Consider the following 15,377-nt stretch of genomic DNA (forward strand, 5'->3'; position numbering starts at 1 on the left):
CTTCATACACAGGACTGTGTATGTACACTGACTTTACCAAACATTAGGAACACCTTGACACACACGGGAAACCGTTGATCATGAAAAACCCAGCAACGTTGCAGTTTTTGACTCAAACCGGTGCTCCTGGCACCTACTACCATACCCCGTTCAAAGACACTTAAATCTTTTGTCTTGTCCATTCACCCTCTGAATGTCACACATACACAATCCATGTCTCAATTGTCTCAAGGCTTAAACATTTTTTTTTACCTGTCTCCTCCCCTTCATCGACACTGACTGAAGTGGATTTAACAGGTGACATCAATAAGGGATCGTAGCTTTCACTGGGATTCACCTGGTCAGTCTGTCATGGAAAGAGCATGTTTGGTATGCTCAGTGTACAACCCCATTGGTTTCAGAACGTTCACGCTGACACACTGCAAAACCGTTCGTACACAGTGGAGGCTGCTGAGGGGAGGACGGCTCAGAATAATGGCTGTGTCTGGGTGTGTTTGTTTGTGTGTGTGAGAGTAGTGTGTGTGTGTGTGTGTGTGTGTGTGTGTGTGTGTGTGTGTGTGTGTGTGTGTGTGTGTGTGTGTGTGTGTGTGTGTGTGTGTGTGTGTGTGTCTGCAGGTTGATAGACAGGTGTTCCCCAGTAGAGTGGCCCTGTCAGCACTCTCCACACACCTCTCATCCGTGTGAATCCCTCGCTACTCTACCATACCTCCCTCCTCTCCCTCCCTCCATCTCACCCAGTCATACAGGCACCATCGCCTCTCTCACGTTCTCTCTCTTCCTCACACACACCCTCCCTCTCTCTCTCACTCTCTCCCTCCATCTCTCTCCTTTCTCTATCCCTCTTTCTCTGTCTCTCTCTCTAGGGTATCTCTGTAGGATTATCTAGCAGATTGTCTCTCTCTAGTCACACAGAGCAGTAACACTGCTTTTCAATCTCTCTCTGACGATGGGCATTGTCCCTATTTTACCTCCATCTTCCTCTTCCATCTCTCTCCTTTATTCGTTCCTCCTCTACCTCACTCCTTTCCTTTCCCTCCTTTCCTTTTCACTTCCTCCTCTTTCTATTCCTCTCCTTCCCCAAAGTGGCCCCTCCCCCTTCCACATGTCATCCTTTCTGTAGCTTCTGTCAATTTCTTATTTTCTCTATTCTTCACTTTCTTCACCATCCCTCCATTCTCCTCTTCCATCTCTCTCACCCCTCCATTGCTGCCCTGGTTTCATTCAGTGTGGTCACTACTGGACACAGTGGTTGCCCCCTCTAGTGGTGGATGCATGTACATGCAGTCAGGTACTGCAGTTGCCATCGGACAGGGTTTCCCAAGCCCGTTTGAGTTTTTGCCCTTACAGTCTGTCTTTATAGAATATAGAACAGTTATGTGAATATACAATGGTTGAGACTATTGAGACGTTTTGGAGAGACGTGTGTGGGAGGGAGGGAGGGAGAATAAGGTAAATAAGTGGAGAAGGAGTCATTCAACACCAGCCAACTCCATCCCTCCCTTCAACCCTCTATATATCCCTCTATCCATTCATCCATCTATCAATCCCATGATGGGTCCTCTCCTTGGGGTGAATGGTTTAGTTTCTGACTTCCTCAGTTGCTCTTGCCAGCAGGCCTGTTAAAACCCTATTGAGTGAATGACTGGTCTGGCACGCACATGGACGGACGGACGCACGCACGCACGCACGCACACACACACACACACACACACACACACACACACACACACACACACACACACACACACACACAGTTAAAACCCTATTGAGTGAATGACTGGTCTGGCACGCACATGGACGGACGGACGCACGCACGCACGCACGCACACACACACACACACACACACACACACACACACACAGTTAAAACCCTATTGAGTGAATGACTGGTCTGGCACGCACATGGACGGACGGACGGACGGACGCACGCACGCACGCACGCACGCACGCACACACACACACACACACACACACACACAGTTAAAACCCCATTGAGAGAAGGACTGTTCTGGCCAGATATATTATACCTGTTAATGAATGGGGCTCTTAGTGAAATGAGTCTGGAGCAGAAAGGGAGGAGGAGGAAGAGGAGAGGGGCCAAAACCTGACCTCATGTTTTTTAAAGAGCGTTTAGGAGGAACTGTCTCAGACCGACCGCTTTCTGTCTGTCTTTTGCATCAGTTATAATAACTCTTGTTTGCTGAGTGAATTATAGAAGCTGCATATCCCAAACCCCCACCTCGCTCCTTCTGTTTTTTTCCTCTCTCTCTCTCTCTGTCTGTCTCTGTCTCTCTCTCTCTCTCTCTCTCTCTCTCTCTCTCTCTCTCTCTCTCTCTCTCTCTCTCTCTCTCTCTCTCTCTCTCTCTCTCTCTCTCTCTCTCTCTCTCTCTCTCTCTCTCTCTCTCTCTCTCTCTCTCTCTCTGTGATTCTCCATCACATATGTTACCCATGTCTCGTGTGTGACGGAGAACCTGCACTAACCAGCATCAACTCCTCCTGGAGAGGCTGACTGTCAGGGAGGGAGGGAGGGAGGGAGGGAGGGAGAGAATGAATGAATGAATGAAATAGTGATAAATGAGATGACTAGTTGATCACTTCACACCGACTCAGACAGCTACTGAAAGAGAGGTTGTATAGTCACAGTGACCATGTTGGTGTGACACTACACACAATGACATGATACACACATGACTCATGTGGATCACATTACTATGGAGATGTGTGTGAGATCATGTCAGGTCCGTGCTATCCGGAATCCTTGGGACGTCCCTAGCCCATTTGAAGTTGGTTAAGGATAAGGTTAGGGTTAGGTAAGGGTTGTGGATATGGTTAGGGTAAGATTTAAGGTCAGGGTTTAGGGTAGGGACATCCCAAGGATCCCGGACAGCACTGACCAGTCATGTCATGTGTGTGTTCCTGCGCTTTTTATTACTTTTTATACCGCAAGTACTGTTTGTTTTCTGCTGAAATGGAACGCTTGTTAATTACACCGTGTTTCCACTGTTTTCATTGTTTTCTACTGTTTCCACTGTTTCTACTATTTTCTACTGTTTTCTACTGTTTTCTACTGTTTCTGCTGTTGGACTGTTTCCACTGTTTCCACTGTTTCTACTGTTTTCTACTGTTTTCCACTGTTTCTACTGTTTCCACTGTTTCTTCTGTTTCCACTGTTTTCTACTGTTTTCTACTGTTTTCTACTGTTTCTGCTGTTGGACTGTTTCCACTGTTTCTACTGTTTCCACTGTTTTCCACCGTTTCAACCGTTTCCACTGTTTCTACTGTTTTTCACTGTTTCCAGTGTTTTTACTGTTTACACTGTTTATACTGTTTTCCACCGTTTCTACCGTTTCAACCGTTTCCACTGTTTCTACTGTTTCACTGTTTCCACTGTTTTCCACTTTTTTTCCACTGTTTCTACCGTTTCAACCGTTTCCACGGTTTCTACTGTTCCTACTGTTCCACTGTTTTCCACTGTTTCTACTGTTCCACTGTTTTCCACGGTTTCTACTGTTCCACTGTTTTCCACGGTTTCTACTGTTCCTACTGTTCCACTGTTTTCCACTTTTTTCCACTGTTTCTACTGTTCCACTGTTTTCCACCGTTTCAACCGTTTCCTCTGTTTCCACTGTTTTTACTGTTTTCACTGTTTCCACTGTTTCCTACTGCTTCATTTGTTTCTACTGTTTCCACTGTTTCCACTGTTTCTGCTGTTGCTACTGTTAGTACCGTTTTTGACTGTTTCCACTGTTACTACTGTTTGTACTGTTTCCACTGGTTCATCTCCTTTTCTAAATCTCTCTCTTTCTCTTACTTTTCCTCTTCCCTCTCTCCTTAGTATCTTGTCGGCGGTTGGCTCCGAATTTGACCTGCGGACACTGAGAGCAGTCAGGGTTCTGCGACCACTTAAGTTGGTGTCAGGGATTCCCAGTAAGTATGGGGACCCCTATGGACATCACTCACTCTATCTTCCACTCTGTCTCGCTCTCTTTTCTCTGCTCTCTCTTGCTTTCTCTCTGTCCATCCCCTCCCACTCTCTCTGTCTCTCCCAATCCTCTCCTCTCTCTCTCCCTCGCTCTTCCTCTCCCTCTCCCGCCTCTCTCTTTCTATATTCTTCTCTAAACCATCTGCACTGTGTCCTCCAGGCCTGCAGGTGGTACTCAAGTCCATCATGAAGGCTATGATCCCCCTGCTGCAGATCGGACTGCTTCTCTTTGTGGCCATTCTGATGTTTGCCATCATCGGCCTTGAGTTCTACATGGGAAAGTTCCACACCACCTGTTTCGACATCGCCACTGGTAACGTCCATAGGCCTTGTCTTTAATCAACTACTAGCGACCACGTACCTACTCCTAGACCCCGAAGACTTGTCTTTAATCAACTACTAGCGACCAAGCACCTACTCCTAGACCCCGAAGACTTGTCTTTAATCAACTACTAGCGACCACGCACCTACTCATAGACCCCGAAGACTTGTCTTTAATCAACTACTAGTGACCAAGCACCTACTCATAGACCCTGAAGACTTGTCTTTAATCAACTACTAGTGACCACGCACCTACTCATAGACCCCGAAGACTTGTCTTTAATCAACTACCAGCGACCAAGCACCTACCCTTAGAGCCCCAAGTCATGTATTAAATTAACTCCTAGTGACCAAGCACCTGCTCCTAGACCCTCAAGCCCTGTCTTAAATAAACCTCTAATGACCTAACACCTACCCTTAACCTGACACCTAGACCAACAGGCCCAGTCCCAACTCAACCCCTAGACACTTCCCTAGACCCACAGGCCAAGTCCCAACTCAACCCCTACTCCTAGACCCACAGGGCCAGTCCCAACTCAACCCCTACCCCTAGACACTTCCCTAGACCCACAGGCCCAGTCCCAACTCAACCCCTACCCCTAGACACATCCCTAGACCCACAGGCCAAGTCCCAACTCAACCCCTACTCCTAGACCCACAGGGCCAGTCCCAACTCAACCTCTACCCCTAGACACATCCCTAGACCCACAGGCCAAGTCCCAACTCAACCCCTACCCCTAGACACTCCCCTAGACCCACAGGCCCAGTCCCAACTCAACCCATACCCCTAGACACTTCCCTAGACCCACAGGCCCAGTCCCAACTCAACCCCTACCCCTAGACACATCCCTAGACCCACAGGCCAAGTCCCAACTCAACCCCTACTCCTAGACCCACAGGGCCAGTCCCAACTCAACCCCTACCCCTAGACACATCCCTAGACCCACAGGGCCAGTCCCAACTCAACCCCTACCCCTAGACACTTCCCTAGACCCACAGGCCCAGTCCCAACTCAACCCCTACCCCTAGACACATCCCTAGACCCACAGGCCAAGTCCCAACTCAACCCCTACCCCTAGACACTTCCCTAGACCCACAGGCCCAGTCCCAACTCAACCCCTACCCCTAGACACTTCTCTAGACCCACAGGCCCAGTCCCAACTCAACCCCTACCCCTAGACACTTCCCTAGACCCACAGGCCCAGTCCCAACTCAACCCCTACCCCTAGACACATCCCTAGACCCACAGGCCCAGTCCCAACTCAACCCCTACTACTAGACACTTCCCTAGACCCACAGGCCCAGTCCCAACTCAACCCCTACCCCTAGACACATCCCTAGACCCACAGGCCAAGTCCCAACTCAACCCCTACCCCTAGACACTTCCCTAGACCCAAAGGGCCCAGTCCCAACTCAACCCCTACCCCAGACAGTACAAGGAAGACATTGAGACACAGCCCATCTCGTATCCCTTCAATTATTTTACTGGACCACCACTTCCCTGTTTTCTTATGTTGATTTCAACTCTAATCAATCTCATCTCTCTCTCCCTCACTTTTTCCCCTACTCTCTTGCTCCCCTTCTTCTCTCTCCCCCTCCCCTCTCTCCCCTCCCTCTCTTTCTCTCTCCTCTATAGATGAGATTTATGATGAGTTGCCATGCGGTACAGAATTACCGTCCAGATTGTGTCCTAATGGGACCACGTGTAAAGGCTATTGGCTGGGGCCCAACTATGGGATCACCCAATTCGACAACATTCTCTTTGCTGTCCTCACTGTATTCCAATGTATCACCATGGAGGGTTGGACCGAAATGTTATACTATGTGAGTACACAGGGCTGTGTGTGGGGTGGAAGTGTGTGTGTGGGGGGAGATGGACTGTGTGTGTGTGCGTGTTTGGGGGGGTTGAAGTGTGTGTGTGTGTGTGTGTGTGTGTGTGTTTGCTGTCCTCCCTGTCCTTCCAGTATATCACCATGGAGGGATGGGTCGGCATGTTATGCTATGTGCTGGACGTGATTTCATTGTAAATACTAATCCTTGTAAAAATATACAGCACAGGGAACACTATAGTCTGCTAATGTAATACCGATTTCCACACAATGTAGAATTAATTGGCAACACATCTAGGCACAATGTATAATTTACAGTCCACATCATATTCTATTCCATTCCTTCTGAATGTTTGGGAAAACACACGCTAGTGTTATGCAGGAAGTATAGAAATGGACAGGACTGGTATTTGTGGAATGGAACCACTTTCAGATGCACATTTAATACATTTTTCAGCTCTGTTTGTTTGATCTCATGTCTGTCTGTCTGTCTGTCTGTCTGTCTGTCTGTCTGTCTGTCTGTCTGTCTGTCTCACCAGAGTAATGATGTATGTATGTCTGTATGTATGTCTGTCTGTCTCTCCAGAGTAATGATGTATGTCTGTCTCTCCAGAGTAATGATGTCTGTCTGTCTGTCTCTCCAGAGTAATGATGTATGTCTGTCTGTCTCTCCAGAGTAATGATGTATGTATGTCTGTCTCTCCAGAGTAATGATGTCTGTCTCTCCAGAGTAATGATGTATGTCTGTCTGTCTCTCCAGAGTAATGATGTATGTCTGTCTGTCTCTCCAGAGTAATGATGTCTGTCTGTCTGTCTCTCCAGAGTAATGATGTATGTATGTCTGTCTCTCCAGAGTAATGATGTCTGTCTCTCCAGAGTAATGATGTATGTCTGTCTCTCCAGAGTAATGATGTATGTCTGTCTGTCTCTCCAGAGTAATGATGTATGTCTGTCTGTCTCTCCAGAGTAATGATGTCTGTCTGTCTGTCTCTCCAGAGTAATGATGTCTGTCTGTCTCTCCAGAGTAATGATGTATGTCTGTCTGTCTCTCCAGAGTAATGATGTATGTCTGTCTGTCTCTCCAGAGTAATGATGTATGTATGTCTGTCTCTCCAGAGTAATGATGTCTGTCTCTCCAGAGTAATGATGTATGTCTGTCTGTCTCTCCAGAGTAATGATGTATGTCTGTCTGTCTCTCCAGAGTAATGATGTCTGTCTGTCTGTCTCTCCAGAGTAATGATGTCTGTCTGTCTGTCTCTCCAGAGTAATGATGTATGTCTGTCTGTCTCTCCAGAGTAATGATGTCTGTCTGTCTCTCCAGAGTAATGATGTCTGTCTGTCTGTCTCTCCAGAGTAATGATGTATGTCTGTCTGTCTCTCCAGAGTAATGATGTATGTATGTCTGTCTCTCCAGAGTAATGATGTCTGTCTCTCCAGAGTAATGATGTATGTCTGTCTGTCTCTCCAGAGTAATGATGTATGTCTGTCTGTCTCTCCAGAGTAATGATGTCTGTCTGTCTGTCTCTCCAGAGTAATGATGTATGTATGTCTGTCTCTCCAGAGTAATGATGTCTGTCTCTCCAGAGTAATGATGTATGTCTGTCTCTCCAGAGTAATGATGTCTGTCTGTCTGTCTCTCCAGAGTAATGATGTATGTCTGTCTGTCTCTCCAGAGTAATGATGTATGTCTGTCTGTCTCTCCAGAGTAATGATGTATGTCTGTCTGTCTCTCCAGAGTAATGATGTCTGTCTGTCTGTCTCTCCAGAGTAATGATGTATGTCTGTCTGTCTCTCCAGAGTAATGATGTATGTCTGTCTCTCCAGAGTAATGATGTATGTCTGTCTGTCTCTCCAGAGTAATGATGTATGTCTGTCTGTCTCCAGAGTAATGATGTATGTCTGTCTGTCTCTCCAGAGTAATGATGTATGTCTGTCTGTCTCTCCAGAGTAATGATGTATGTCTGTCTGTCTCTCCAGAGTAATGATGTATGTCTGTCTGTCTCTCCAGAGTAATGATGTATGTCTGTCTGTCTCTCCAGAGTAATGATGTCTGTCTGTCTGTCTCTCCAGAGTAATGATGTAGAGGGAAGTGCCTGGAACTGGATGTACTACATCCCCCTCATCATCATCGGGTCCTTCTTCATGTTAAATCTGGTGCTGGGCGTCCTCTCAGGGTACGTAAATACACACACCTGTGTGTGTGTGTGTGTGTGTGTGTGTGTGTGTGTGTGTGGGTGTGTGTGTGTGTGTGTGTGCGTGCGTGCGTGCGTGCGTGCGTGTGTGTGTTTAACTGATCCATTCACAACTTTCCTTCCTCAATACTCCCTCATCCACCCCTCTTTTAACACAGTCTCTCAGGTCCTAGATTGAGGGTTTTCTAGTTATCCTAAGAGTCTTTAAGAGTTATCCTAAGAGTCCACCAGTTTAAGCTGTAAGGCCAAAAATAATTCTGTATCAAATAATTGTATTATAGATTTTGTTGATATTTCAAGGGGTCTTACAATTTCAAATCAAATAGCTAAATGATCCTTGGTGTGACCTTCTTAAAACAATTCCATATAGCTTAGTAGAACCCACTACACAGCTTAGACAGGGCTTAGAATGTCTTTAAAACCTGTTGAGGCCAGGGGGCAGGATCTTATCCCGGTATTGGGATTCATTGTCATGTGACCATGGCGGGGAATTCAAAACTGCAAGAGTAATCATTTCAAATAATCAAATAATCAACTATTTTCCTCCATTTGAAAGATATATCTCCTAAATCTAACCACGCTGTCCGATTTTCAGAGGCTTTACGGAGAATGCATAAAGTTAGGTTATGTGAGGAGAGTACATTGACAATAGCTGCGTGTAATGTTTAGCCAATTCAAAGAAGGGCATCAACAGACAGAAAACTAGCTAGAATTATGCACTTACCTTTGACAATCTGCATCAGATGACACTCATAGGACATTATGTTATACAATACATGCATTTTTAGTTCCATCAAGTTCATATTTATATCCAAAAACAGCATTTACAGTCGCGGTGAAATTCAGAATTTTTTTCGGCTCGAATGCTCCCAGTGAATCCAGCATTACAAATCACGGAATTACTATTCGAAAACATTGGTAAATTATAATATTGTCATTCAAAGAATAATATATTATCATCTCGTAATTGCTACCGAATGGCCAGATCTCAAAATAACTTTACTGGGAAATCACATTTTGCAATAAACTGGGTACTATGCTAACAACATAAGCTAAGCTATAAGCTAAGCTAAGCTAAGCTAAGCTATACCGTTAGCATTAGCATCATCTAATATCGATAATAACATTCTAAATATCCCCTTACCTTTGATTATCTCCATCAGAAGGCGCTGCCAGGGATCCCAGGTCCAGAACAAATGTGGTTTCTTTTGACAAAGTTCATAATTTATGTCCAAATAGTTAGCGTTCAGTAGGCTCCCACAAAATGAGGTGGGCAGTGTAAAGTCACGCCGAAAAGCTAAAAAAAACCTAGTAAATAATCTATTTACGTTTGTTCAGACATGTAAAACGTTGTTTAGCATTAATCTTTTGGTCCATTTTTAACGTGAAACATCAGTAATATTTTCACACAACCTATCAAGTGTCTAGAATAAACGATTATGACAAAGACACTCTTCTCAGATTTATGCGCAGGCGCAAAAAATGAAGTGATGACGTGTCAACTTACAAGCATTCTAATTCGGTCTGTATTCATCACAGATGCTTCAAACAACTTTCTAAAGATCGTTGACATCTAGTGGAAGCCTTAGGAGTTGCGAACTGAATCCTTTCTCACTATGGTATCTATAAAACAATGACACTAAATAGTACAGTCACAAAATTCTCATTTTTTTAAAATCTATTTTTCACAGGTTTTTGCCTGCAATATGAGTTGTGTTATACTTACAGACACCATTCAAACTGTTTTAGAAAATTCAGAGTGTTTTCTATCCAAACCTGAACAATAATATGCATATTCTAGCTTCTGAGTTGGTGTAGGAGGCAGTTAAAAATGGGCACATATTTTTTTCCAAAATTCTCAATACTGCCCCCTAGCCCAAACAGGTTTTAATCATGGAAGCTTCAAACAACTTTATAAAGATCGCTGACATCTAGTGGAAGCCGTAGGAGTTGCGAACTGAATCCTTTCTCACTATGGTATCTAATAAACAATGACACTAAATAGTACAGCCACAAAATTCTCATTTTTTTTTTAATCTATTTTTCTCAGGTTTTTGCCTGCAATATGAGTTTTGTTATACTTACAGACACCATTCAAACTGTTTTAGAAAATTCAGAGTGTTTTCTATCCGAATGTGTTAATAATATGCATATCCTAGTTTCTGAGTTGGTGTAGGAGGCAGTTAAAAATGGGCACGTATTTTTTTCAAAATTCTCAATACTGCCACCGTGGCCCGTAGAGGTTAAGAATTATCCTGAGAGTCTTTGAGAATTATCCTGAGATTCTTTAAGAATTATCCTGAGAGTCTTTAAGAATTATCCTGAGATTCTTTAAGAATTATCCTGAGAGTCTTTAAGAATTATCCTGAGATTCTTTGAGAATTATCCTGAGATTCTTTAAGAATTATCCTGAGATTCTTTGAGAATTATCCTGAGATTCTTTAAGAATTATCCTAACTCTATAACAGAGAAGTATTAAACCGTTATACTACATCTGTAACAGCGTTAAACACTTATCCTAACTGATATCCTAAGTGTATAGAATGGTCTTTAACACATATAAACACGACTTCACATCTCCTAGATTGACGTTTTTCCAAGAGTGATCCTAAGTGTATTTTAACACTAATTCTAAATCTGTAACATCAACCCTATTCAGCTGAGCGCAGGGCGATGTTATTCAATTATTCCATTATGAGGAAGTTATTATCAGCCGTTTCTTCGAGAGGAGTCTGTGTGTTGGTTAACCTGCTAATCTGACAGGCATTTTCAACAGAGCTCACCCCTCAATCCCCTCACACTGACTGAACTCTGCTAATCTGAGTTCGCCCCAAATCCACTGACGCACAGCGGACGGGAAGACACGCACACACAGTAGAGACACACACACATGCTTTTATTGCGCCCGTTCGCCAGGGAGTCTGGGAAGAGCGTGGTAATCCATGGATGTCGATTTATGGAACTCTTCAGAAAAGGGGAGTGCTATTCATTCACATGTGACTAGAGATTTAGACTCAGTATTTTACCTGCTGTGTGTGTGTGTGTGTGTGTGTGTGTGTGTGTGTGTGTGTGTGTGTGTGTGACCCTAGTGTGTGTACTAGATACAGTGGGTTACCAGTAAGTGATTGTGTGTGACCCTAGTGTGTGTACTAGATATAGTGTGTTACCAGTAAGTGATTGTGTGTGTGTGACCCTAGTGTGTGTACTAGATATAGTGGGTTACCAGTAAGTGATTGTGTGTGTGTGACCCTAGTGTGTGTACTAGATATAGTGTGTTACCAGTAAGTGATTGTGTGTGTGTGACCCTAGTGTGTGTACTAGATATAGTGGGTTACCAGTAAGTGATTGTGTGTGACCCTAGTGTGTGTACTAGATATAGTGTGTTACCAGTAAGTGGTTGTGAGTGTGTGACCCTAGTGTGTGTACTAGATATAGTGTGTTACCAGTAAGTGATTGTGTGTGTGTGACCCTAGTGTGTGTACTAGATATAGTGTGTTACCAGTAAGTGATTGTGTGTGTGTGACCCTAGTGTGTGTACTAGATATAGTGGGTTACCAGTAAGTGATTGTGTGTGACCCTAGTGTGTGTACTAGATATAGTGGGTTACCAGTAAGTGATTGTGTGTGTGTGACCCTAGTGTGTGTAGTAGATATAGTGTGTTACCAGTAAGTGATTGTGTGTGTGTGTGTGACCCTAGTGTGTGTACTAGATATAGTGTGTTACCAGTAAGTGATTATGAGTGTGTGACCCTAGTGTGTATAGTAGATATAGTGGGTTACCAGTAAGTGATTGTGTGTGACCCTAGTGTGTGTACTAGATATAGTGTGTTACCAGTAAGTGATTGTGTGTGTGTGACCCTAGTGTGTGTACTAGATATAGTGTGTTACCAGTAAGTGATTGTGTGTGACCCTAGTGTGTGTACTAGATATAGTGTGTAACCAGTAAGTGATTGTGAGTGTGTGACCCTAGAGTGTGTACTAGATATAGTGTGTTAGCAGTAAGTGATTGTGACTGTGTGCACTACCCCTACAGAGAGTTTGCCAAAGAGAGAGAGCGGGTAGAGAACCGTGCAGAGTTCCTAAAATTGAGACGCCAGCAACAAATAGAGAGAGAGCTGAACGGATATCTAGAATGGATCTGTAAAGCAGGTAAGTACATGCACACCCACACAATCACATACACATACACACACACACACTTCCTTTACACAAACACAAACTGTAACAATGTTCTTAAAGATATTGCTCTTTAACTCTATACAAACTGACAACCGACATCATGTGTTGTTGTTGACCATGTGTTATTGTGTTTCTACAGAGGAGGTCCTTCTGAATGAGGATGGTACCATTTTCACCGGTAAAGTTACTTCAGTCTACTTCAGTCAGAGTGGGGGGGGGGGGGGGGGGGGGGAGAAGAAAGAAATGAGTCAAAGGCAGAAAGTGTATGAGAGAATCATGTTGGTTGAGAGAGAGACAGAAAGTGTATGAGAGAATCATGCTGGTTGAGAGAGAGAACAATTTGAGAAAGAAGCTAGATTTCCATCCAACTGGTGATAGATTTTCTACCCCCCCCCCCGTGCTTTTTCCCTCCAGAGATGTGATTCCATCACATTGACAGATAACAGGCTGTACGTGATGATGTAGTGCACATAAACATCTTTTAACGGTTAAATTCCCATTTACTGTATAAAAAATCCAAGTTAAATGGGTTTCCATCGCATTTCCAACTCTACTGATGGTTTGCTCACAAAACAATGTGTGTTGTATAGTGAGTGTACCCACTCTGGTATTGTCACATGCGCCAAATTCAACAGGTGTAGACCTTATCGTGAAATGTTTACTTACTTACTTAAGCAACAATGCAGTTCAAGAAATAGAGTTAATAAAATATTTACTAAATAAACTAAAGTTTAAAAAAATGGAGTCAATCAAAAAGTAACACAGAGGGTACCGGTACCGAGTCAACGTGCGGGGTACAGGTTAGTCCAGGTCATTTGTAATGTGACTATGCATAGATAATAAACAGAGAGTAGCAGCAGTGAGAAAACAAAGGGGGGGGGGGGGGGTTCAATGTAAATAGTCTGGGTAGCCATTTGACTAGCTGTTCAGCAGTCTTATGGCTTGTGGGTAGAAGCTGTTAAGGAGCCTTTTAGTCCTAGACTTGGCGCTCCGGTACCACTTGCTGTGCGCTAGCAGAGAGAACAGTCTATGACTTTGGTGACTGGAGTCTTTGACAATTTTTAGGGCCTTTCCTCTGACACTGCCTAGGATATAGGTTCTGGATGGCAGGAAGCTTGGCCCCAGTGAAGTACTGGGCCGTACACACTACCCTCTGTAGCGCCTTACGGTCAGATGCCGAGCAGTTGCCATACCAGGCGGTGATGCAACCAGTCAGGATGTTCTTGATGGTAGAGCTGTAGAACTTTTTGAGGATCTGGAGACCCATGCCAAATCTTTTCTCCTGAGGGGGAAAAGGTGCTGTCGTGCCCTCTTTGGTGTGTTTGGACCATGTTAGTTTGTTGGTGATATGGACACCAAGGAACTCTTGACCCGCTTCACTTCAGTCCCGTCGATTTCAATGGGGTCCTGTTTGGCCCTCCTTTTCCTGTAGTCCACAATCAGCTCTTTTGTCTTGCTCACATTGAGAGAGAGGTTGTTGTCCTGGCATCACACTGCCAGGTCTCTGTCCTCCTCCCTATAGGCCGCCTCATCGTTGTCGGCGATCAGGCCTACCGCTGTTGTGTCGTCAGCAAACTTAATGATGGTGTTGGAGTCGTGCTTGGCCACGCAGTCGTGGGTGAACAGGGAGTACAGGACGGGACTAAGCACGCACACCTGAGGGGCCCCCGTGTTGAGGATCAGTGTGTGTTGTTGCCTACCCTTACCACCTGGGGGCGGCCCATCAGGAAGTCCAGGATCCAGTTGCAGAGGGAGGTGTTTAGTCCCAGGGTCCTTAGCTTAGTGATGAGCTTCGTGGGCACTATAGTGTTGAACGCTGAGCTGTAGTCAATGAACAGCATTCTCACATAGGTGTTCATTTTGTCCGGGTGGGAAAGGGCAGTGTGGAGTGCAATAGAGATTGCATCAACTATGGATCTGTTGGGGCGGTATGAGAATTGGAGTGGGTCTAGGGTTTAGGGCATGATGGTGTTGATGTTAGCCATGACCAGCCTTTCAAAGCACTTCATGGCTACTGACGTGAGTGCTACGGGGCGGTAATCATTTAGGCAGGTTACCTTCGCTTTCTTGGGCAAAGGGACTATAGTGGTCCGTTTGAAACATATAGGTATTATAGACTCGGACAGGGAGAGGTTGAAAATGTCAGTGAGGACACTTGCCAGTTGATCCGCGCATGCTTTGAGTTCACGTCCTGATAATCCGTTTGGCCCCGCGGCTTTGTGAATTTTGACCTGTTTAAAGGTCTTGCTCACATCGGTTACGGAGAGCGTGATCACACAGTCGTCCGGAATAGCTGGTGCTCTCATGCATGCTTCAGTGTTGCTTGCCTCGATGCGAGCATAAAAGGCTTTTAGCTAGTCTGGTAGGCTCGCGTCACTGGGCACCCCGCGGCTGTGTTACCCTTTGTAGTCCGTAATAGTTTTCAATCCCTGCCACATCCGACTAGTGTCAGAGCTGATGTAGTAGGATTCAATCTTAGTCCTGTATTGATGCTTACCTGTTTGGTGGTTCGTCTGAGGGCATAGTGGGATTTCTTATAAGCATCCGGATTGGTTTCCCACTCCTTGAAAGCGGCAGCTTTAGCCTTTAGCTAGGTGCACAGTTGCCTGTAATCCATGGGTTCTGGTTGGGAAATGCAAGTACGGTCACTGTGGGGACGATGTCATCAATGCACTTATTGATGAAGCCGGTGACTGAGTCGATATATTCCTCAATGCCATTGGATGAATCCCGGAACATATTCCAGTCTGTGCTAGCAAAACAGTCCTGTAGCGTAGCATCCGCGTCATCTGACCAATTCCGTATTGAGCGAGGCAGTGGTACTTCCTGCTTTCATTTTTGCTTGGAAGCAGGAATCGGGAGGATAGAATTATGG

At 44.9% G+C, this 15,377-nt stretch overlaps 1 pseudogene; it reads left to right on the forward strand.

Annotated features, from left to right (window-relative positions):
* Positions 1 to 15,377, forward strand: part of LOC115147876 (voltage-dependent P/Q-type calcium channel subunit alpha-1A-like) — a 184,189-nt pseudogene that overhangs the window by 81,370 nt on the left and 87,442 nt on the right.

Source organism: Salmo trutta, chromosome 14 (assembly GCF_901001165.1).
Source record: "Salmo trutta chromosome 14, fSalTru1.1, whole genome shotgun sequence".
Taxonomy (NCBI): Eukaryota; Metazoa; Chordata; class Actinopteri; order Salmoniformes; family Salmonidae; genus Salmo; species Salmo trutta.